General features: G+C 45.9%; 1 protein-coding gene across 1 annotated transcript in view; it reads left to right on the top strand.

The window, feature by feature from the left end:
- LOC147679817 (beta-1,3-galactosyltransferase 2-like) overlaps window positions 1-25,978 on the top strand; it is a 294,865-nt gene that overhangs the window by 18,936 nt on the left and 249,951 nt on the right. The gene's annotated exons all lie outside the window — the stretch shown is intronic.

The following is a 25,978-nucleotide window of genomic DNA, read 5'->3' on the forward strand; positions in this document are numbered from 1 at the left end:
AAAATAGCTTCCAGAAGCATGCTGCGGTGTGCAAAACAAAAGAAAGGTGGAGCCCACTACAACAAGCCCAGGTGATACCGCCACGCATAAGCAGTCCACACCTAAGAGCCATCTATCACATCCACACAGACAGGGGGTCACAGGCTTTGTCCCCGTATGAAGAGAGGAACCGGTGGAACCATCAACAGCAGACAAGTCCTAGGATCATCGAGGGTGCACATATGACCCCTGTGAATGTAAGGGCAAAGTAAGTTGTGAGAGCCGGCCTGGAAAAAACAATTGTGCTGCCGCCATTGTTGCTGATTAGGAGCTGCGTGTGAGTATATATAGTAGTAGGGGTCATGCCCAAATTACCCTCATATACCTGAGCATAAACATCAACGATGTAAGAAAAAATAGAAATGGTACTGAGGGATAAATCACGGATATTTATTTTCAGAATAGAGTACAATTAATTACAATTAATTACTCTGCTGTTCTCTTATTCTTATTGTAAACAAACTAATTTCTACTAATCTTGCTTGTGCACGTTACAAGTGACGGGAAAGGAACACAATATAGTCACAACAAAATAATACATTACAATATATACACAATATACATTTCATTACAAGAGAAAAATCACATTCATATATATAATACACTACATCTATACAATATATACAACATATGCACCATATATTCAAAACCACAAAATCAATAAATGGTTCCCCTACTGTGAACAAAACAAACAGTGTGTATACTCTAAGTCGGAGCAATACACTATGAGGTAGTCCCTACAGCGCCTGAGGAATAACACCTCCAAAAATATACAGAGGGCGCTTCAATTTCTTCACACCACTATACTTGATGGGACTCCTTTAGAAGTGTCGATGCTTGCGCGGTCGCGTTTCAGCCAGATATTTCTTATGGCATCATCAGGACAGGGGATTCAGTATTTCTGAACTGGGTAGTTGCTCTCTTAAAGCAAGACACGGCTGGCAGGGACCATACCCACTGCCGGCCTGCCACAAAATGGCCCTCCAATCCTTCTGGTGCTGTATTCCACTCTAAACGATGAGGAAATAGTATCAGCCAGTCCACTTAATTTTTCAAACGGTGCAGTCAAACAGGCAATAAATACCTGCAAATTCATAGTACCGTACTTCCACAATGTCTTCCAACAGCAAGTAACCAAACAGAGAGCTGCGTGCAGCAGTGCTTTATAAAAGCGGGCACATGGCACCCATGCTGTTGTTAGCATGAAAGCGTGTGCCATGCTGAAACCTAAAGCTCGACCCCCGGGCGATGAGGAGCAGATAGTCAGCAGAGAGTTCAAAAGCGGTCCTCATTGCAGGAAAGCATGTCATGGGTGCAAATGGAGAAAGTCATTTAAGAAAATAATGCTCATAGACTGTAAATAAAACATACCAAGTAACAACACACATAAAAGGACCAGTCATCATGGGAGGTTACAAAAGGAGAAAAAGAGTTACTAAGGAGGGACTACTAAGCCTATTCATGAATTAAAAGAAACCATTTAGAAAGTACAGCCACAGGAGTCAATTGAAACGATTGGCGGAAAAGAGGCAGAGTGTCAAGTCCATACCTGAATACTGCATGTCTTGAAGAGCCAACGCAGATGCTGCCTAGGTGAGACCTAAAAACTGTAGGCCAGAAAAAACCTTCTTGCTGACCAAGCCAAGGAGACGGAATGAAGAGTAACACCATGAACTGGCGAGAACACCGAGTCCACAAAATCCAGTCAGCGAGCAACGATTTAGGTACAATTGCGAATCAGCTGGACTAACTATGTAGCTCCCTTTTATAGAGAAGAACAGGATATAACATAAATCTAAAAAGAGTTCGGCCACCTTGAATTGGGAAAGTAAATGAATATATTAGTGAAAAAACATGCATATGGTGAAATAACAAGTAATTATAAGGATTTGCCTTTAATCCCTGCGTAAAAACCAAATCAATACTAATAACTGTGGAAAGATTTCTTTTTTGGAAAAATGTGTTCTGGAGCCAACACACTTAATTCTAAGATGGCCGCCAGGAGGACACAGTTGCGCCCTCACTACATTGGTGCTACATGGCCAGCTGCAAGAATAGGACGCCGTGAGGAATCGCGTGCAGAAGAAGACAGCTGAGGAGAGCTACAGTGGCATACCCACGTGCAACCCTTAGGTAAGGATCTTTTTGATAACTTTCAATAGCAAGTAGAGGTTTTCAAAGACCTCGACAACGATTTCATGCATCAGGTATTTCCACCTGGCAGACATACTGATTCCTCCACCCATCCTTGGCCTCCAGTGTTGGAGATGAAACAGGGGATTCTTGGAATTGGAGACTTTGGTAGGGAAAGCACATGGGTTGCCATAAAACCCAGTATGGATCTGAAGTAGAAATCAAGTCTGGAAATCAGTAGTAAATGCCAGAAGGTCAGTGCTTCTGGGAATTGTGATATATGGCGGGGAACAGCATTCTGGCTATCATAAAGCCTGATATGGATCCAAAATGAAATCATATATCAAACAATACTCTCCAAGAGACTGGAAGTCCCCTTAAAGATATAGCACACGCCTGGAAGGCTTATTCTAGCATTGCTAGCGTGTGTTCCAGAGCTGTACACCTCACTGAAATGGTTAAATTGTACTTTAAATGGCAATAAAATATATTGGGACAAACAAGATATAGCACAAGGTCAGAGAGCTTAGTTAAAACATGGCAGCCCAATAGGCAAATCCCTGGTAGTGGGCCTGGGAGCATTGGACGTGAATTGTGACAAAATTTGTAGCTGAAGGGAGAGAAGGACAAAATAAAGGGAGTGAAGTAAATGTGATTTCACCCCTACGGATAGTCGGAAAACTGAAATTAAGTTGGAAGGAAAGATAGTTGAATTAAATACATAATACTCCTCAGATCAGGTTTTCTTCACCTTTAAAATTTCCCATTATTGAGCAGAAAGGTAGAACCGTTTGTCACTTTAGGAGGACAATAGATAATTAAGAGCTTTACTCTGTACATATGTAAGTTGACAGGATAATCCGCTGAATATTTGGCTTCAGTGTCAGGTTCAAATAAACTACACAGGCTCAAACTCACTTCTCAATCTCTAGTAGATCTTGACTTGGGGTGCAGCTCCTCTCACAGTCTCTGCAATGGCAACTTCCACCGTACAGCATACCAGTGAATCCATGGGTGCAGAGTCACCACAATGGCAATTGCCAGAAATGAGAGAAGTGACACCAAGCATCCTTTTACCCCAGTGTCACCATAATATTTTCTCCCCTTTAACCTTTAACACTTTCCTCTTTCCTCGTGGGGGACAAGGGAGACAAGAAATGTAAATTAGACATAATGTAAGTGGTCCATTGAGTCTTAGATACTTTCTGTTACTGCTGTTGCCTTCATGACTGCTGAGATCAAGAGTGGAAAGGCTAGTGCCAAGAGTACCAAAGGGCAAGACAGGCACTGTGACTATTAGCACTGGTCATTCCTAATTACATACAGTGGTGTAACAAAACCCCACGCAGTGTGGGTGCTCCCGAGCTCCGGGGTCCCCGTCTGGCACTGGAGGATCCCCCCCCGGCCTGAGAGCTCTGGGTGGGTGCAGAGCGTGGGAAGCCCTATGTACTTTGCAGGGGGGCCCCCCTCAAGTTCTGTTACGCCACTGATAGCATAAATACCGGAATAACATCATCATCTCATCAATTTATATAAAGGACTAGAGGAAAGGCTCTATTGACTTGTAAGGTCACTTCTACAGTATGTATCCCATTACTTTTACGTATTAAGACATCTACTGCCACAGAGTAGCAGAGACTACCACATCATAGCTCACCCGGTTCACCATACCACACAGCATCATGCTGCTGATCACCATAACATACATCAGCAAACTCAAAGCAATATCACACCATACTTTTCCATATCACATAAAGCAATAAAGTACACAAAGCACTGTGTCGAACTAAACTACATAATAGAGAACATCATCCACTTTACATCATACGCAGGCCACAGGGTTCCACATTTCAGCCTCATCACATGATATCTGGCCATATTGCACAACATACTACATCTCTTTATACTATACCCTACCACACAGTACTACAACATATATCACCATCCCACATTACAACTATTCCACCTTATACCATTGAGCATCCCATTACCTCCTACCACACAGTTCGGCCTACCACACCATTATTGGTGGACGAGTCAACAAATTAACAGAGAGAGCCCAGCCAGAGCCAAGCCGAGGATTTGTCTTTGCTCTAGGAGCAGGTGCACAAGCCCAGCATTGAAAATATTTGGCATTTAAACTGTACAACACAAGCCATATAAAAATACAATAAAGACTCTTCAAAATTGAAAATAACTGGGGATTATTTACAAGTCCATTGAGCTGCGGGTGACTCACTTTTTTGGACGCAAAGGCGACGCAGTGTGCCAGCACATATTTACAAGGCCACGTACAGTCACCCTGTCTGGCTTTTCATGGCCTTGTAGATAGGCCTCCTTTTACACATTAGTCTGCGTGAAAGGGGCGTTCCATGGATGTTGCTGTCTGTATTCCCACGCAACATCCATGTAATCTGACGCATTGCCAGATTTACAAGGTTCCGTGAACCTAAGAATGTGTTAGATTTCTACACCTTCACAGTGGAGGCGTAAGGGAGGTGCAGCAAGGAGAAATACCTTTATTTCTAATCTTTCCTTAGTCTATGAGTGCTGCAGCATAGAAAGAGGAAAATACCTCTTGTGATTATTTTTGTGCCGGAAGGCATCCCTTCCTGCACAAAAACAATCACCCCTACAACACAGACACTCTTGTGCCATTGCTCAAGGGTGTCTGCGTTGGCGCATGGCAGCCCACTGTGCACTGGCACAAGGGAAAAAGTACAGGAATGTGATGTATCTTGTAGATACAGCATATTCCTGCCCTTTTCTACGTATGCACGGCAGCACAGCAGGAAGGCTTGCGGTGCCTCCCTGCGTCAAAATATTGTTAATGAGGCCCACTGTATTTAACATGCAGAAGCTATTCAGAATAGTACATCAGATTATATCACTGTATTGGGAGGATTACTTATTAAAAATGACAGTTGTTAAGCATTAACTTAAAAATATGTGTGTCCTCCAATCCCCCACCATGACAGCAATGCCATTAGTGAATCAGGAGGCAAGTCAGTTGTCATGTATACCCTGTAAGTGACCTAGATTGTTTCATGGAGCAACATTATAATCTTCTTCAATCAGACACAAGGGAGGTGCTGGTATAGCACACGCCCTCAACTCACATATTTCAAAGTTTTCTCAAATGCAATAAGTAAAAAATATTCACCTAGGATATACAATTTAGTCAAGCCCAGAAAAATCCTAGGTTTTCGAATTTCGAATTGTGTCATTCAGCTACTTGAAGGGTATCTATTACGCTCTCCTGCTGTACATCAAAGGTTATTTTTTTTTATTCTAGGCCCCATAGGTTAGAGCATGGATGGCACGAAGAAACCACACTATAGGTTCGCTTGTCTTGGGCGAGCGGGTCCAACAGGACCTTGAGCTGAGCCAGAACCAGGCAGTAGCGGTTTCACCATTAGGGCGTTTGGGCGTTGCCCCACCTATAATTATCAGGCAATTTATTCGAGCGGCGCGTTAATAAAAGTTTTATAAATTAATGCGCCGCTCAAATAAATTGCCCGATAATTATTGCCCTGCGGCCGTGGTGTGTGTCATCGACTTGGACAGTATGCACTGTCTGACACTGGGTGGCGCTGGACTGACTCTGTGCCGGCACAGTGCGCACTCACTGCGCATGTGGTGTTTGCCCGGCAGGGCTTTTTTAACTAGATAACTATGTGGTTTTAAAAAAAACCACCGATTAGGGGTTTGCCTGCCTAATGCAACGTACCCCATTGCTGAAAAAACGAACGACGTTTTTTCAATGCTCAGCCCAATCCTGATGCTACTTTCTTTAGAGAGCAGCTCTCCTCTAAAGAGAGCAGCATCAGGATTGGCTACTACTGTCTCTCGTCATCGGCAAGTTGGCAGCCATCAGTCTAGGCGCCAACGGGACCCCAGAGCAGAGATGGTGCGGACCCGGTCAAGTGAAGACAAGGTAAGTTTTTTATTTTATTTATCCCCACCCCCCTGTGAGCGAGCCGTGACTGTCTAGAAATAAACCGAGGCTAGCCCGAAGCTTTCTAAACTCCGAAAATTGTGTAAATACGTGAGTAGCAATAACATTTTCTTTAACTGCATTTGAAAGCATTTTCAACAAGTAGGAAACTTCAGCAGCCGAACACTTTTCATGCCATCTATGGTAATACCTTCAAGTAAACATAGCTTGAATTCCTTGACTGTAAAAAGCGTAATGTAGCTAGAGATACAGGAGGTGGATAAGTGCTCGCCAGACACGCAGCCATCCACTATTTATTTTTGCATGGTGATGGGTGACTTATTATGTTTTTATGATGAAGGGCGTTCTGAGGTGGCACAACAGTACCAGAATGCGAGAGTACAGTTATATAATACGGGCTGGGGCTAGCAGGGTTTGCGACTGCGAGCTCTAGAGCTGAGTGCGGGAGGCAAGGAGGGGGGTGTGTCAGACCACATTTACAACACTCCCCTCTCCCCGCTGGAAACAACTACCTGCACGCACGGCCGGGACTGCAGTGTGCTGAGCACGAGAGCTCTCGGTGTGCACGCCGTGGGGTGGGGACAGGGGTGAATGAATGGCACTTCAGCGGTGAGGGGTAGAAACAGAGCTCTGGGAAGTCATCCGAATAGTGAAGGAGGGCAGGGCCGTCCTGAATAGAAGCAAAACTCTTGCAGATTAGGTTCAGATCACCCTGGGGAACAGGCAGCGCCCATGGAAGTAGGACAAAACTGTCCGGAGGTCGGGGGCAGGGAGAGCTCTCTGGGATTAGAGTAGAGCACAAAGGTGACTGGCGCGGAGCCCCCTAAAGGGTATGGTGACCTCATGGGTAGGAGCAGAGCAAAACACCTCTGGGGCCGAGAGAGAGCCCGTAGAGCCAGTGCAGAACTCTCTGGGGGGCAGGCAGTGTACGTCTCATGGGGCACAGTATTATTCTATGGGGCAGGTACACATCTCAGGAAGCAGAGCAGTACTCTCGAGTGATAGGAGCATGTCACCACTTTGAAAATCTACCAGCCGCCACTGAATAGTACAGAACTTTTCGCCCCACCACTTTGAAAATCCACCAGCCGCCACTGGAACCAGGCATATGGCTCGAAAGCTTTCTGTGGCACGCCCTCCTCTACAAACCACACCACAGGGGTGTTGTGCACAAATTGTGTGAGTGAGTACTGCTACCCTGCACTGTGAAGAATTAAGGGCCAGATGTACTAAACCTTTGAAATAGACATTCCCATTTTGCAAACATTAAGAAATTGAAAATTACGAATCACTATTTCAAATGTACTAATTCTGGGCATTGTAAAATATTAATTAAGTATTTTAACTATTTTTTTGAAATGCAAATAAAAAGAATTTAAAAAAAAATTATTCGCTATTTAGGAACTCTGAACAGGCATTTCTACATACCAAAAGAAAAATAGTTTGGCGGTTAGTGACCTGTTTGCGACTGTTTACGAAATCACCAATTGTTCTTTCATTTGGCCCAAACCCCCCATCCTCTTCCTTCACCTCACTCATGGGATTGACAGCCCTTAATGGTGACTTGTTGCACGTTTCCTACTAACTCATGGAATCAGGGCCAGATGTGCAAAAGGTTTTTTGCATTCACAAACCCTCTAAATCAGTAAACCAGAGGGTTTGTGAATGCTAAAGCTCTTTTTGGTAAGAACTAAATGCACTTAGCAATTCGAAAAAGTGTTTCCCAATTACTAAATGTGTTTAGAAATGAATTCTGATTCGGTAGTTGGAAGGTCGACAGTGCTTAGTAAATACCCCCAGATACAGCTGTCACTGATTCCAAGAGAGAGAGAGCCTTCCATATTAAACATTGGTGGAGGACTTGTGCTGATCAACACTGATTTCATTTTGTTGAGGTTGACTTGAAGCCCATGCTTTGCTGCATACTCTGCTGTGGTGTTTATTATCCTTTTGGTGAAGGAAGCACAATGAGTTACGAGAACGATGTTAGAGAGCAGTAATTGATTTTGGACGGTTCTGATGTTGCTCAGAGGTCTTTTCCTGCCTGAATTTTGCTTGATTGGTATCTACTGCTGACGTCTTCATTTGCTGACTCTACATCTAGTGTATGAGTTTTAAATACACAGGATTTCCCTGCTAAATAATTTTCATTAGAACAATCCTTTTACCTTGAATTTACGGAAGAGCATCCTACACAACAATTTTTAAGAAACATTCTGTTAAGTGGTCACTTCCCACTCCTGAAGCCTACTGTCCTGATGATGACCCTTTAAACAACCTTGGGTTGAAACACCGTCGACGCTTCCAACATGGCCTAAATCCCAGAGGACACTATTGTTTGATTGTACACTGTGTTTATTGCTGTATATATATTTTCCTCTGCGATTGTTTTTTGTTTTTTTATTTTCTTAATGTTATGTGTTGTCCTATGTATAGTAGGAGTGTAACTGTTTTAGCTTCCTTTAATCTTCATTAAAATTAAAATTATTTATATCATGTACATGGTCACTCACGATATGTTTATATCAGGCTTTTTCTTTTTCTTTATCTTTTCCTTCTTTTTGTGATTTCATTTTATGGGTATTCAATCACACATTGTATAAGTATAGCTCAAGAGCCACTGTTCGGATAATAGTTATTGTAGCCCCTGGCTCTGGTTCTAGGGTTGCCCCTGTGGTTTGATAACTAATATCCTTTGCAGGCCTACCTTTGTGTAATTGATCAGTACTATGCAGCCGGCGTATAGCATGTGAGAGGCATTCAAACAGGACAGTGTTTGAGCATGCAAATTTACTTTATTAAGGACTAGCGGCCCGTCCCGACGTTGTCCGGGTAAAAAAAGGCTAGGCAGCAATGGTTTTAGTATCATTGTACATTCGTCCCACATGATAAGAGACACATTTTGAAGTAGTGTCCCCAAAGGTCCGTTTTTCCGAATAGAGTATATTGAATTCCTTTCAAGGGAAACTGTTAGAGGCAGTTCAAAGGTAGAATGTGCTGTTTTCCCAGCTGTTAGCAAAGTGGCAGCTATTCCAGATGAAGCAACAGCTAGAGCCAAATTCCCAGAAGATCGAACTTTGGCAAGTATGAGGTTGATTAGGTAAGTCTTTCCTGTGCCACCAGGGGTGTCTATGAACAATAGTTTGCTTTGCTTCTTTTCAACACTATCAACTATGGTGTTGTAGGCGAGTTGTTGATCGGGAACTAAGTTAGGCAAGTGTTGAGAAAGGTAGTTATTTAGCTTTGGAATATTGTGTGCAGTAGCGATATTGTGGTATCCAGTTAGGTTAGTTCGGACCGCTGGCGGGAGGCTGAAATCTTGTAAGGACTTATCGCTTAATAGGTACAGTGAGTCTTCAATTTCTATAAGTCCTTGGTTTATGATTTCATTGTTGATAGCAGCCCGTGCCGACAGTGTACGGGTATGAATTGCTGCCGGCCAGTAGTATATTGTTTTGTAGGATTTTTTTTTGATAGCATTTCTTATCTGCGACAGGCCTGTGAAACGCTCAGATTCACAGTGCACTGCTGATGCACTTAAGAGTGCGCGTTCAGTAGTGTGTGAACTCGAGTTTCCCTACTTTATATTTCTTTGCAATATTATATAGCGCAAACTCCACAACATGGCATGAGCACAATTTACATTACAGAAGAACACATTCATTTGTGGTAGGCATGGGGAGACAAAGCGATTTGCCTGGAATCACAGACTGTTGAGCTGATGCCGAGATTCGAACGTAGCTCCCCAGCTCTAAAGTTCGCAATTCTAGAACTTGTGGCGGGAGGTGTGTCTAAAAGTGTATGTTGGTGCTGGCCATCAATGAGAGAGACCTGTGCATTTTTCAAATGGGTGGTGAAAAAATATGAGTATGCTGCTGGAGATGTGGTCCGCCGTGCCACCAATGTACTTACCGGGGGAGGGTAAACACCGATTATTCCGCAACTTTCTTTCCGCATGCCATCACTCTGCATACTTTCATGACGAAAGTACCATGACTCCGCAATGCCATTATAACGCATGGCATTACATTTTATATGCTTTTACTAGGTTTGGGTTTTGGGGTACAGGGGTATTTTTAGGGTTCAGGGGTAGGTTTGGGTTTTGGGGTACAGGGGTATTTTAAGGGTTCAGGGCTAGGTTTGTGTTTTGGGGTACAGCGGTATTTTAGGGTTCAGGGGTAGGTTTGGGTTTTGGGGTACAGTGGTATTTTTAGGGTTCAGGGCTAGGTTTGAGTTTTGGGGTACAGGGGTATTTTTAGGGTTCAGGGGTAGGTTTGGGTTTTGGGATACAGGGGTATTTTAAGGGTTCAGATATAGTTTTGGGTTTTGGGGTATAGGGGTATTTTTAGGGTTCAGGGGTAGGTTTGGGTTTTGGGGTACAGGGGTATTTTAAGGGTTCAGGGCTAAGTTTGGGTTTTGGGGTACAGGGGTATTTTTAGGGTTCAGGGCTAGGTTTGGGTTTTGGGGTACGGAGGTATTTTAGGGTTCAGGGGTAGATTTGGGTTTTGGGGTACAGGGGTATTTTTAGGGTTCAGGGTTAGGTTTGGGTTCTGGGGTACAGGTGTATTTTTAGGGTTCGGGGGTAGGTTTGGGTTTTGGGGTACAGGGGTATTTTAAGGGTTCAGGGCTAGGTTTGAGTTTTGGGGTATAGGGGTATTTTAGGGTTCAGGGGTAGGCTTGGGTTTTGGGGTACAGTGCTATTTTTAGGGTTCAGGGCTAGGTTTGGGTTTTGGGGTACAGGGGTATTTTTAGGGTTCAGGGGTAGGTTTGGGTTTTGAGGTACAGGGGTATGTATAGGGTTCATGGCAAGGTTTGGGTTTTGGGGTATAGGGGTATTTTTAGGGTTTAGGGATAGGTTTGGGTTTTGGGGTACAGGGTATTTTTATAGGGTTAAGATGGTTAGTGTTTAAGGGGGTTGGGGTATTTTAAGGAGTAAGGGTGGGTTATGATCACGGGGTGCAGGGGTATTTAAAGGGAGCAGGGTGGAATTAGCACACAATATGAGACATGGCATGAAGGGTGGAACGTACCACACGCCCCCAGTGTTTGTCATGCCCCCAGCACACGCCCCCAGCACACACCCACAGCACAACGCAGACACGCCCACAAGGGACTACTTTGCTGGCACGGTTCTTTTACCTTTTAAATGTATATGGTGGGTGTCTTTATAGCCTATGTCCTTCTGCTGCAACTGCCCTTTCCAACGCTGTATTGGGTGTTGTGATTGGTGCTGTGGTTCCTGAGATTACCCGCCTCAAAGGTTTGGGCTCTCTCTTTATATTATTAGTATGGATTGTTGTCAGCCCTGCTCAGTGCCCAATTTTCCAAAGGTCAATTTCTCCTTCCAAACCTGCTCAGCAGGCAGTCGGTTTTCCAAGGTGATTACGGTGGATTCTTCTGAGTAAGGTGTTGGACTGCGGCAGAAGGCAACAATTGGTATGTCAATATATTTTACATGCAGCAAGGACAGGATTTCCTGTACCATGCGAAGAATTTTGCCTCTGTTGATTATGTGGAACTGCCCGTGGGATTTGTAATTTGGGGTAAAGGTTAGTTTGCATACATACCCTTTCAGGAATGTTGCAGTGCCTTGCCTGAAGACCGACTGTCTGAGGAGGGTTGGAACTTTATAGTTACCAAAGGGTCAGGATTTGCGATGTTGGAATGCCCTGTTGAACCCTTTGGAGCAGAGCGGAGGCTCAATGGCAACGAGTTGGTCTGCTGGCTTTCCGTTGTGTTTATTTGGCAAAAAGAGTTAGTCTGACTTATTTTGACTTGGGTGGACAGTAGGGCTACTTGTGGAGATTGACTTCCTGGTGATTTGACTGCATGTGCGGAGGGGCGTGGTCCCTCATCTATAACCAGTGTTTTGGTAGGGTAGATTGGGGTCTCTTGAGGTGACTAGTTTGCTAGTTGGTTATTTTGTATACAGACTACGGGGTAGACTTACAAGGTCTGGCGCATCTCTGCAAATCAGGTCCACTACTGCGGTTTAAAATGTATCATTTCTGCGTTTCCACATGTTTCCGACATCACGTCAATATTTCCTGTTGTTTTGTTTCCCACCTATGTACTTAGGGACTTAGTTTCCGTTAACAATGTATAAGTGCATGTAATTAATATATGTGTTAGACCCATGTCATTATATTTACAGGTACCCTCCAATGTACTTACGTCTCTATTGCATACCGATCAATACCTATGTGTATCCTGTCCTCGGATACCATTTTGTAAAATCCTTCCCTACCATATGTATAGAATGGATCGTTTCTACATTTGTTTTAAAAAAACGGTGTCCTTTTCTCCCAACCCCGGTCCCACGTAATATCGTCTCATGTTTGTTTTTCTAGTAGAATGGTTCATGTATACAAGAGCTTTGAGAACCTGTGCTCTTTCCTCCCTACCTATGGCCCATTTTCCCCTGTCTTATGTATGCTTTTCAGGTTACCCGTCAACGCTACGTGTGTAATTATCATTTACCCTGTTCTTGATATGCATTTAAACATTGTGAATGCTTTTTTAGTAGATTGGATCGTGTGTACAATTGTTCTGAGAACCAGTGTCTTCTTTCCTCCCTACCTTTGGCCTACACTTTGCCATCATATGTATATTATTCAAGTTACCAGTCAACGCTATGTGTATAGTTGCATTTACCCTGTTTGTGTTACGCAATTGGACACTTTTGCCACTACAAATCTTTCACTTAACGGGCCCCTTAACGCTCGACGGTGTGTTTTTTCTTTGATTTTTCTTCCCCTTTTAAGACAGCCGGAGAATATACTTTTTCCATATACCCAGACTCAAACTTTCCAATGAAACCTGTCCGCGTTTTCCTACTAAAGTGCTGTTCCCTCCCAGCGCTTGTTCATACTGCGACGTTTGTTCTTCTTTTTTGTCTTCTTTTAGATGATTCTGGAGTCCACATCCAGGACACTACACACAGACAGATCTGAGCACTTCATTTTGGGTTCTCCGTTATCTGGTGTCATTTCACAACATGTGTTTTTTACGCACCATAGGGTCTCCACGATCAACTTGTATTTTCACTCTTACACCTAGCCATCATTCAATGGTTAAATGAACATTTGTTTACATGGAAGGTTTTTATGCCCCTTTCTTTTCATAAATAAGTCATTTAATTTTGTTTTCTTAATTTTTCCCACCTTTTGTCCTTCCTTTTGTGCCTTTCCCTTGCCCTGATGAGTCACATCTCCTTCACGGTGTGACGAAACACGTGTCGGCTGGCTACTATTTTTCTGTACTGACCATTACTTGACTTATAAAAAACTTTATTCACATGAACCTTTGTATCCAACGTTTTTTGAACTTTGAAGCAATAATTTTCTCTCAGCAGAATTACTTGTCCTCATACTAGGACTACAAACTACACTTGCGTGTGCACAGGATTTGTTCTTCTTCCCTTTGGTTTAGGCCTCCCTACACCATTTCAGGGGTTGTTTTTCCTATTGGGTTTGTGTTCCCCTGTCCTGTTCTGCATCTCGGGCCTACCGCACATCCGTCTCAGCAGCAAGATCACACTGCTCAGAGCGCCACCACTTCCTGCTCTCTCAACGCAAACCCATTCTCTCACTAAAACCCATATCACGTGATTTGTAATCACCCATAAAAATCCCCCTCCCCCTCCAACCTTCAGTTTTCTTCAATAAACATGTTTTTGTGCATTACCAATTTGGTTGTCCTGTTTGGCTTTTTACATCTCATGAATGAAAGCGAGGGAGGGACGATGAGGTAATGCTTCAATTGCTTACCGGTAATTGCATTACTCTGAGTCATCTTCCCTCGCTTCTATTCATTACATCCCATCCTCCTTCCCTGGTAGTCCAGGCCAGCCATTAATTGGTGATTTGTCAGATTACGTAGTATTACAGGAGGTTGGAGAGAGTTTTTTATGGGTGATTACAAATCACTTGGAATGGGTGTCTGGTGAGGCAGGAATACCCCTGTAATGAATAAAAGCCAGGGAGTAGGACTCAAAGTAATGCAATTACCGGTAAGTATTTGAAGCATCACTCTGTACGGTGCTGGAAAAGAGTGGGATGCAGCCGGATTCTGGAACTGCTAATAGTCTTGAGTTGAATCTGTTATCCGGGCTGATCTCAGCAATTTTTCCCATCAGTGACACAGTGAAGTGCCTTGACACCGGGACACAGCTGCAGTGCCGGCACACATTGACTGCGTTTTGCCAGGAGCAACAGAGGCAGCCTTGTAGGGGTAATGCAATTTGTTTCCTTAGACCCATCAACTAATTTTGCCCTGGCTGAGAACATTTTGTGCTTATGCCAAGCCCAGCTGGATCCTAACAGCTGTCCATTAGGGAACTCTACTATACAACAGGATACAACTTCACAAGTTGCCAAGAGGTAAAGTGAGTTCTGAAAAGTGTCTTTGTTTATATTTTCTAAACCTCAGTATGTTAGTGGATGCATGGTCGTTGCCGGTGCCAGGTATATCTATCACTGTGAGTAAAAATACTTACAAAAATACCAAATATAGGTCACTTTTCAGGCTGATTTTGTGGCACCTAACCATATTTAGTACAAACTGTCGAAGCCCATTTTATCATAGTTTCAGCAATGAAAGATAGAGTGAAAAGCTTCATGGTTTCAAACGGATACCTTGCAGATTGCAAGTGACTGTTTGAAGTTACCCCATTACTCATAGAAAGTTTTTATCACCCTTGTACCTTGTGACCTACAGATGACACAAAGATATCTGCAAAACATTACATAAAACACAAATCTGTGACCTTCACATGTTACCCTGGCATCTAAACTAGTCACATTACCTCACTGTGCTATTTCGTGGAGCTTCAAACCTGTAACAAGTGACAACATGCATATACCTCCAGATTGTGCATTAACCAGCAGAGTTAGCTTTCCACTTTCATACCATGAAACATGCTGGCTACACACAGCCCTCTGCAGCCTTAACCTCAGTGTCTTCAGTGGACATGTCCTGCTGGTGCTCTTTTGAAGATTTGAGGTGGATTCCCCTTAGCCTCTCTTTTTCTGTGCTACACCACCCAAAGCCCCATAAAAAAATGTGAGCCCCTTAAATAAATAAATACATGAGTGACAGGCTATAAGGTGGTATTGAGGGGGAATACGGAGGTAGAGGACCAGACCTACTCACCGGAAGGTCTGGGATAACGATAATTAGGACCAGGAGGGCAAGCAGCACCAGGAGGACATCAAGCCAGAGGATTAAAATGATCAGGATCTGGAGAACCAAAATAGGAAGAACAAAGGGACGAGGAGAACCTCCAGGACACAGAGGTAGGATAGGGCCAGGTAAAGCAGTGCCATGAGGAACAGAACCAGGAGGACCAAGAACAGAGTAGTCGGAGCTTGAGACTCAGCACCAGGAAGAAAAGACTCACTAAGATTGTTATAAAGGTCGAAGAGGATCAAGAGAATAACAAAAAGGGCCAAGACAAGGAGATCTAATAATAGGACCAGGGCTAGGACATCCATGAAAAGGACAGAGACCTAGATGAGCACCATGAACAAGATGATCAATTCCAGAAGACCCAAAACCATGTAGACCATCAGGACCAGGAGGACCAGGACAACCTGCTCCAAGAGGACGAGGGCCAGAGGGACCACAACCTTAAAGACCAGGAAGACCAGAACTAGGTGGACCAGGAAGATGAGGGTCATTAGGACCAGGGGAATGGGAATGAGGCAGGGATAGAATAGAAATAAAATCCAAGACTAGTGGAAAGTTTCAAATCAGCCACACACTGCCAGGGGCGGTGATTGGACTGGCCCATGCTGCATGCATGGGATATAGCAGCTCATCCTGCTCAGAAAATAACTCAATAGCCTGCAGCCCACTGGGATAATGCCAGACTAAGCAATACGGCCCCGGGGCCCAGTCCAGGGGGACAAGGACCCAGGGCAAAAAGGATCAGGACGATAAGGACCAAGAAGATTAAAACAAAGAGGACAAGTGGGAGCAAGAGGAGTAGGAACAGGACCAGGTCTAGGAGGGCGAAGTACAGAACCAGGAGGACCAAGAATTTAAGCTGTACCAGGAAAACCACAACCAGGAGAGTCAAGGCCTGCTGAAAATAGAGTGAAAGAAGCAAAAAGAACAACGCGAGGAACACTAATTAATTTGATTAAAAAAAATAAGTGCCAGGGCTCACGTCGGGAGGCCACTGCAGCTTGTCCCAGGCATGCTGCCAATGAAAGTAACAACACAACTGCTAACCATCACACTCCCACAAGTGTGACAATTCTGACTATTTCAGGCCCCCAAAGCTAGAAGAATGGCTTGGGCAGCAGGTAATAGTAATTTTTAATGTATTTTGGATTAATAATTCATTGTTGTTGTGGTCATCTCTAAATTAGCCAGACAGTGCCACCATATGGCAGACTGTCACAAGCACCGGTGCAAGCTATCCTACAAACAAGACGCCACTCGCTGTTGCTGAGCCGCCATCCTTTTTCGCCATCCCGCCGCCGGACATCCTGAGTCCCCTGTCTACATCCAGACAGGGATGCCCATCTCACTCCATCATTTACAACGCGCCCTGCTGTATTATTCGGGCAGGGAGATCTTTTAACGTTTCACCGACAGGGACGCTTACTCCATTATCTACAACGAGCCTTGCCGAACTCTTCGGGGAGATCTTTTAACCATACTACCAATCATCTTTGGAGTACTCAAAAAACAACTATCTTTTTCTGAACATCTCCCCTTAAATTTAAGGGAGTTTTTCTTTTTTAATATTTCACCGTTAAGAGCTCTGCTAAACAATTTTGGGCAGAGAGATCTTTTAAATACATCGATAAATTTATGAATAACGACGAAAGTTGAAGATCTATACAGTACTTATCTACATGAACTATCCGGCAGGCGGGATTTATCAACCCATTTTATAAAATATAAGGATACATCACCTAACCAGAACAGATCTGGACATCAACTGAGCATCCTATCAACCACTGATGTCATAATCTTGAACATTATTTAGCTTGTGTGGCTACTCCAGAAGAAGGCGCTGGTTCGCCGAAACGCGCGTAGAGACACTAATTGCCACTTCCAGTTTTTTAATTGATTTCATATATGTTGTCATTGATTGTCACAAATGTATGTTTGTCTTAAATCCAATAGATAAGACAAGATTTTACTGATGTTTAATGTTCTCCTTGTTTTAAACTATTCGTATGTTGTGTTTTTACATGATCTAAAATAAAAAGACATATATTTTCCTAAGTAACTGTAGCCATTTGTCCATTAATACAATACAATGTCTAGATGTGAGTTGCCTAGGTTGTTTTTTGTCATACAAGCACCGGTGCTGACAATTAAGTGCCGGTACCGAGCACCGAAAAACACCGGCTCAAATTAGGCACTGGCCAGGAAGATCAGGGCAGATGTTCAGGGAGACCAGGAGAAGACAGATCAGAAAGATGAAGGTCAACAGGTCCTGAACCACGAGGAATAATACCACAGGGACCTGGTCCAGGGGGGCCAGGACAATGGGGATAAGGAAGAGGAATAGAATGACCAACGGCCTCCCTAGTACCTGGAGGAGGACCAAAACTAAAACAGCCAGGACCAAGAAAACCAGGAGGATTTGGACCTGGAGGATGGGGAACAGGAAGAATGGGAAGATGAGGACCGGATGGACTAATTGAGGTCAATTAGGAGAACCAGGAAGTTGATGAGAAGGAGGAGGGTGAACCGATGTCAGGTCGGGAAGATGAGGAGGAGGGTAAGGGCCACCAGGACTTGCGGGAACAAGACTGGTAGAACTGGGGTCATGACCTAATGGAACAGGACCAGATCCAGTAGTCAACCAGGAGAATGAAGGACTAGGACACAGAGGGTTAGAACCAGTAAGAGGATCAGGAGGTATCAGGAAGAAAGCGAGGAGGAGACAAATCAGAAGGAGGAGAACTAGTAGCAAGAGGAAGAGGAGGAATGGGAGGACAGGACCAGAAGGAGTAGAAGGGCTGGGATAAGGATGAACAGGATGGTTGTGTTGTAGAGGAGGAGACAACTAGGCGTGGTAAGAGCAGTACGAGGAGGTGAATCAGGAGTAAGAGGAAAAAAGAGGATCAGGAGTAAGAGGAAAAAAGAGGATCAGGAGTAAGAGGAAAAAAGAGGATCAGCAGATGGAGGCCAGTGTGATACCAGACCACACATATAGGACATGCTCTTGGTTACGGAGGGAACACATTTATACATTATTCTTAGTTACTCTTCTTAGGCGGCAGCACATTTACAGACTATCTCATCTTTTTTCAGCCCAGTTCAAGCACATTCTAACCACACTATATTTTTTTAATGCTAGAGGTTGGCTAGCTACTGAAAGCTTGAGCCAGACTCAAGCCAGAGACCTGGCTCTGCTCAGCTCGCAGTCCTCTTGGAACCTTCAACCTAAAATGAGCCAAGTCAAGCTGAGGCTTCTGCCTGTCACCCATGCTCTGAGTTGCTCAAAGTACACCCAGAAAACCAGGGTTCAATCCCGGCTTCCCCACTTAACCAAATGGTGTGATGTAGGACAAATATTTAATTTCACTAGGTCTCCTTTTTTAGGTCGTGTCTAAACGCTTGTGCTTTTAGGCGATCGGTTGTCTGTGCTTTGTGAGGTCTGACTCCTCTCATGCTTTGGGTTGGCTTACCTCTGTGTCCTTTAAAAATTGTAGCCTGCAAATGGCTCATGGTGGGTGCATGCATGTCCTACCCTTTCCTCGCAAGTTAACTCCCATGAAATATTGCTGCAGGGCCGAGCAGGGACACGCACGCTCCTGCATGCCTTTATCTTGTTTTAAATGCAGCTATGCACCTACGACTTTGCAAAAGCCCAAAGTTTCGGCCCTAAAGCAGTAAGTGCTTCGAGTGCGTTTGACAACTGCTGGTTGGCGCATTATACCTTCATAAAAAACTATTTTATGAGCGAGACTTCTGCTTTACTCTGCAGTAATGCTTAAAAGTAAAGTTGTGTTTGTGTACACGGTTAATCTGGTTGCCATCTCCTGAGACTGTATTATAGTTCTGCAGCATGCCAGATTACCAACACTACTCCATGCAGGTAGGTTTCTCCCACTTTAGATTTTGCTTTTCTTTTCTCGTAGATAAGTTTAGATAGCTGGGGTTACCTGTGACTAACGCCTACTGAAGAGTATGTGGGCTGCAGCCGCTCCCTTGTTTGTCTTTGGACACTTCACCTGTAAGTAGCTACCGGGGATGGAAAAGGAACATGTGATACTCTAAAGGTTGTCACATTTGAAAACAAGAGCGAGCTACCAAGATCATTGCTTTTGTTCTCATGAATCACTGTTTATTCACCAAATTCTATTGTCACCTGCTTTTAGAGGCAGTGTTAATGAAGCCCAGGGCCGGCTCTGGCGGTGCGACCGGTGCCACCGCACCGGGTACTGGCTTCCTGGGGGCGCTGTGTTTGCAAGTTTATTATGTTTTTAAAGTGCCTGCTGCTGCGTTCCATTCCTCCGGTAATCCTCCGGTAATTACCAGGCCTCACAAAAATGTCAAGATAACTCCTGTGATTAATGGTCTTCCTGGAGAGAGATTGGAGTTTTGTATAGTTGATGTTTTGACTTATGTGAAGGTAGTGCAGAAGGTTTATATGTCTGTTGCAAAGAACTTGTACCATGTAGATTACAGAGTGCATTTAATGTAAATAGATTCACAGGTTACTGCTTTTAGAAGAGACATCCTTTTGTTACTTGCAATTTATAACTTAAAGTCCTAATATAGAACAGTGAGGTATTTGTCTGGCCCTAGCCTGTGGTGCGCAGCGCCGGTAACGCTGCGCGTAAAGTAGGGACACAGGATACGCTTATCAGTCTCCGCGTGGCCCGGACTAACGCCGTGACCACACCCCCTTTATTTATACTTCACGCGGCCGTGACGTATCACGGCTACGTGCGTATGAACTAGACCGCATACTTGCAGTCTTTAAACATTACACTCCTTTCAACCTTTATTTAAGCAAAAGAAAAACTATCATTCACAGTCTGTTAGAGAGTCACTTGCTTCACGTGGACATGTGAACAAACAAAATGGCCGGCAAGCCTGTTACCAGCTTGATGATCAGGTACTGCAGTCTCACCCCACAGCAAAGTCTGCCAACTGCGAGGAGGGGACTGGATTTCTCCTCAATCCATAGCCGGCAGCCTCGCCTCGGAATAGAATTCTTCGTGGGGTGTCTTGTCTGGTTCGAGCGGGTGACGGCCCACCCTCGGAAGGATGATACTGTTCATTGCTGGGCCTCTCCAGATCCGGTGAGCTCCCCATGGACTGTTCTTCCGTGTTTTCATGCCCACTCACCGGGGAACCAGTGCTGGGTGTTGTAGTACTTGGCGTCGATCTGCTCGGTTCCTGACTAGGCTGATCTCCGGGAGGGACAGAGGCCCGCTTGAAGAAGGACACATTTCGTGTGACGGTTTCTCCATCTCGTTGCGCCGTCACCATGGTGCCTGACCGGCGTGTGACTGTCCAGGGTCGTGGTTTGAACGGGAGCCTGAACTTGCTCCCCGGGTATCGGTCTCTCACATAGACTCTATCTCTTTCCCAGATGGGTGATTCTCTGGCTCGACGTCTGAAACTGAAACTGGCGTACTCGTTTGAGCGCTTTCTGTTGATCAGGGTTTGCCGGGGGTTTGCTTCCGTTGGGGTCCAGGTGTGATGATGAGGAATGGTGTCTCGGACTATTCTACCCATTGCTGACGGCCCCGGGGCGGCTGTGGTAGTGCGATGGGGCGTGAGCCCATATTCTCTCAAGAACGTGTAAATGGCTTTCTCCAGTGGTGCTTCTTCAGCATGGGCAATCCAAATTACCTTGTTGAGGGTCCTCATGAATCTTTCTGCCTCTCCATTAGCTTGAGGCCATCTGGGGGTAATTTTCTTGTGTTGGATCCCCCACTCCTGGAGATAGTCGGCAAACTCTTGACTTTGGAATGGCGGTCCGTTGTCGGTCTTGACCAGTTCGAAAATGCCGTGGGTGGCGATGATTTTCTCGAACTTTGCAGTCACCTCCTTGGCGGTAAGGGATGTTATTATCTCTACTTCTGGATACTTGGTCAGATCGTCAATGACAACGAGCATGTAGCGTCCATCCGGGAGATGCCCGAAGTCTTTCCGGGTTCTCTTCGGTGACTACTGGCGGTGGTGGTTCGGGTGGACCTGCCGCTTGGCACCAGCGGCACTCCTTGACCACTTGCTCGACTTTTGTGTCCATTTCCGGGAACCACACTTTGGCCCGGAGTCTGCTCTTCGTTTTCACCACTCCCTGGTGGCCACGATGTGCTAATTCGATGGCCTGTTGTGTCAGGCTTGCTGGCATCACGATCCTTGGTCCTCGAAGGACGCATCCTTGACTGTCTACCGACAGTTCGTCCTTCACCTGGAGGATGGTTTCCAGAGCACGCTTGGCTTCGGGAGTTCTCTGACTGAGTGACGCCTGGAGTGTTTTCCAGTCATTTTGCCTGATGGCGGTTATCACGAGTTGTAGAACTTCATCATTTCGGGTCGCGTCCAAAATCATGCCGATGCTCATTGGCAGCGGTCGTGATCGCTCCAGGATGATCTTCACGTACTCCTCTGTCTCTTCGGCATCTTCCTTTTCTTGGGTGGTCGCCGCTCGGGGATGCCGGGAAAGGTAGTCGGCTGGGTTAGTTGCCCCGGACTTAAACTCCAGCCTGTAATCATATTCTTGGAGTTGTAGAATCCACTTTTCGATTCTGTGGGGAGGCTTGGAGACAGAACCTCGGAACAAAGGAAGCAGAGGCTTATGATCGGTAGAGACAGTGAATGGATGTCCGTAGACGTACACATGGAAATGCCTGCAGGCCCAGTGGATTGCGATGGCCTCCCTCTCAATTTGTGAGTAGCGTTGTTCTGTTTCCGTAAGAGACCGGCTGGCGTATGCTATGGGGGCCCAGTCATCACCACCTTGGCTCTGTGTCAGTACCGCTCCGAGTCCATATGGGCTGGCGTCTACCGCTATGTTAGTTGCTTTGGTGGGGTCGAAATATGATAGGGTCGTGTTAGCTGACAAGGCCGCCTTGGTGTTCTGAAATGCCAGCTCCTGCTCCTCTCCCCACTGCCATGGGGTAGTAGATTTTGTGAGTTCCCGTAGTGGTCTGGTGAGATTGGAGAGGTCTGGGATGAATCGTCCGCAGAAATTCACCATTCCAAGGAAACTCCGAACTTCTGACCTGTTGTTCGGCGCTGGGGCTGCTTGTACGTCCTTCACTTTTTCAGGGTCAGGGGCCACTCCCTTGTCTGAGAATGTGTACCCAAAGAAGCTGATTGTGTTCTGTAGGAATTGACACTTTTCCCGATGGAGAGTAAGGCCTGAGTCTTTAATTCTTTGTAGTACACTTCTGAGCCTCCTGTGATGTTCTTCCACCGTGTCAGCATATATCAGCAGATCGTCACTGACATTCAGGACTCCTGTGATCCCGCTCAGTACTTCTCGGATCATATTTTGGAAAACTTCGGCGGCACTCGATATCCCAAAGTTGAGTCTTCGATAGCGCCGGAGTCCTACGTGGGTGGAGAAGGTGCTGATGTACCTGGAATCCGGATGCAAGGGTAGTTGATGATATCCTCACCTTAGGTCCATTTTGGAGAACCATTTCGCTCCATTTAATTCTCCCAGGATGTCGTCTATTGTGGGTGTCAGGTGTCTTTCCCTCTTCACGGCTGCATTGGGCAGGCGCATGTCGACGCAGATGCGGACCTGCCCTGGCTGTTTGGGTTTTCGCGCCACCACGATCGGCGACACCCATGGGGTGGGCCCACTGACCTTCTCGATTATCCCCTGTTTTTCAAGGGTCTCCAATTCTTGCTCCACTTTCTTTCTTAGGTGAAATGCTATTCGTCGATGACGAAGGGCCACCGGCTGGATAGATTTGTCGATATGTAGAGATACTTCCTTTCCGCTGAGACATCCAATACCCTTGAAGGCGTCTTCAAATTCTTCCAGGATGGTGTCCAGCTCCTCCTCCAGTACTGCCATGGCGAAGGATATCAGGTGAAGTTCTTCCGCTGTTTGGCCGCTGAGTAGCATTCCACTACCTTCTTTGGTAACGTAGATAGTTGACCGTGTCCTCTTTTCCTGGTGCTGTATCTCTGTTTGAAAGCACCCTATTAACGGTATTGGTGTTTTTTGTCCACAGGCAAAAACTCTGATCTTAGCTGTTTTCAGAGTCGGCTTGTCTCTCAGTTGGTTGTAGACGTTTGCCGCCATAAGTTCGATCGAGGCCACTGTGTCAATGGTTGCTTTCACCTCTTGGTTCTGTATCTTCATCCTGCACTTCGGGAGTCGCCGTTTTTTCCTTAGCGCCTGGTCTATGGCAAACACATAGTGTACCGGATAGCTGTGAGCGTCGTCGTCCATGTCTTCACTTTCTGGTTCCTCCCTTATGGCATGAGCGGCTTCCGGCCTGGGTTTGGATGACCTGCACACTGATGCGAAATGGTTCATGCGCCCGCATGACCCGCATTTTCTCCCACGTGCTGGGCAGTCTTGTGCCCTATGCGGCGCATCCCCACAGTACCCGCTTCCTTTCGGCGTTCTGGCGGTCTTCCTCTCCCGGCAGGGCGCTGCTTTGGCCGTACCACATTGACGTGCTCCGCTACGTGGACCTGCTCCGTCTTGACCGGCCTGTGAAGTGCTGCTTCCATATGAGACGCCCTCGCCTGGGATAACTCCTTCGAGCGGTCGAGCTTTAGAATGTGCGCTAATGGTTTGCTATCTTCTTGGAGGATCTTCACCCTCAGGTCGGAGGAGTAGCAGCCTTGAATGATCTGGCCGCGAATCTCTTCTTGCTCATCTCGGAATCCGCACGTGCTCGCTAGCTCCTTCAGGCGACCATGGAATGCGTCGAGGGATTCTTCCGCTTCTTGTCGCGCCTGTCTGAAGATGAAACGCTCGTAGTCTTTGCTTTGCATTGGCTCAAAATGGGTATTGAGCGCGTTGAGAAGCGTGACGTAGGTATGGGGGGTTGCTTCCACCAGGGTCTTATAGATCCGATAAATGTCCTTCCCACCAAGATGTAGGAGAAGCGCCCTGCGCCTTTCTCTCGCCGTACCTGCACCCTCAAAGTAAAACTGCAGCCTCTCAATCCAGTCCTTCCATCTCGGGGCCAGGGACGCCGGTGCACCGTCGACGGTGAAAGGTTCTATGGGCGGAATGGTCGCCATGGTGGAGGGAGACACCGCCCCCTACTGCCCGGGGTACTCCGGGGTGGACAAACCGCAGACCTGGTGCTCTTTCTTGCCCTGGATCGGCAAATCACGTCTGCGGGGCACGCTTTAGTTGGCTGTTGTGAGCAGGGGCCAGAAATGAGAGGCCTCCTGGGCGTGCACACTCCCCTAAGCTCTGCCTTGCTGGTGGTGCAGGGGGTAGGTGGCTCTGCTGCGCAAGGGGCAACCCCGGTACCTTCTCCTGTGGCCTGGGCTCCTCAGGGTTCTTCACTGGGCATAGCTCGCCTCTGTGCATCTGCCTGTGGGGCTCCTCGGCGTACACTGCCACTCCCTCAATGAGACGCTCTTCATGCCACGTGGTTCTGCCGGCGGGGCCCGTCTGGGCCGGGGATCGGCGTCGGAGTGGGGCATAGGGTGCCCCAGGGGCACTGCACGGGCTCGTCAGGCCCTCGTCGCCATTGTCAGGCCCTAGCCTGTGGTGCGCAGCGCCGGTAACGCTGCGCGTAAAGTAGGGACACAGGACACGCTTATCAGTCTCCGCGTGGTCCGGACTAGCTCCGTGACCACGCCCCCTTTATTTATACTTCACGCGGCCGTGACGTATCACGGCCGCGTTAACGCACGGCTACGTGCGTATGAACTAGACCGCATACTTGCAGTCTTTAAACATTACAGTATTAACTTTCATCAGCGAGCTGCATACACACTGCAGAGAATACATTAGAGCATAGATTAATGTTGCAAAAGGGTTAATTTGGGTTGAAATTGATTCTTCTTATTAAAGAAAACGCCTAAGTATGCTGTTTCTTTTTCTCCCCGACTCTGAGTTTGTGCTTCTCCACACCAATCACTCCTAAACTATACGGCCTACCAGTATGAATGACATGTGACTCCTACACTTTTAGACGTTTGGCTTATGTAACATTTCTTATAAGCTGGTTTACACACATATGTTTGATTGCCTCTGTGTAATGTGTATGTGATGCAAAGTGCTCTGACATCCTTTACTGTTATCAGTGGCGCTATACAACTAATTCAATGCATCTGAGAGAGAGTGGTTACAGAGACTTGGTCACTGTTAAAGGGTGCTAGTGAGAGAATCGGTGGTTGAGGTGTTCATAGGGGGGGCGCCAAGTAACATATTGTTGCACTGGGCGCCAATAGCACTAAAGCCGGCCCTGATGAGGCCAGATAAACAGTACTTTTAGCAGTGCCTAATTTGTAAAAAATGAAGTCCAGGTGCTCAAATTTTTATAGGAGGCCAGGCCCACTTCCCCAAGCTCCACCCACATCCTTGACTGGCTCCATCCCCTTACTTTAGTGGTGAGATATGAAAGGGGGGTGGGTGGAAGCAGAATGGTAGTGGATGCTGTGATTGTTTGCTTGGGGGAGTTCATAAATTAAGGGTGATTAAGGGTGGGAGCATAGGTTGTTAAGAGTATTAGTGAGAAGGGGATTGTTTTCATTGTATTTCTGAAAGATAGCTGCATGCTTCTCCTAATAAATGAGCTATTTTCTCTCTAATGGGTGTCCTGCTTCTTTCTGCACCATCTTGCTGTCAGAGTCGGTATGTGCATTATGTGGGCAGTATGGCTATGGCGATATATATTTTTTTTAAATTCACGGTTTTCCACC

The sequence above is a fragment of the Lissotriton vulgaris genome, chromosome 11, assembly GCF_964263255.1.
Source record: "Lissotriton vulgaris chromosome 11, aLisVul1.2, whole genome shotgun sequence".
NCBI classification, from domain to species: Eukaryota; Metazoa; Chordata; class Amphibia; order Caudata; family Salamandridae; genus Lissotriton; species Lissotriton vulgaris.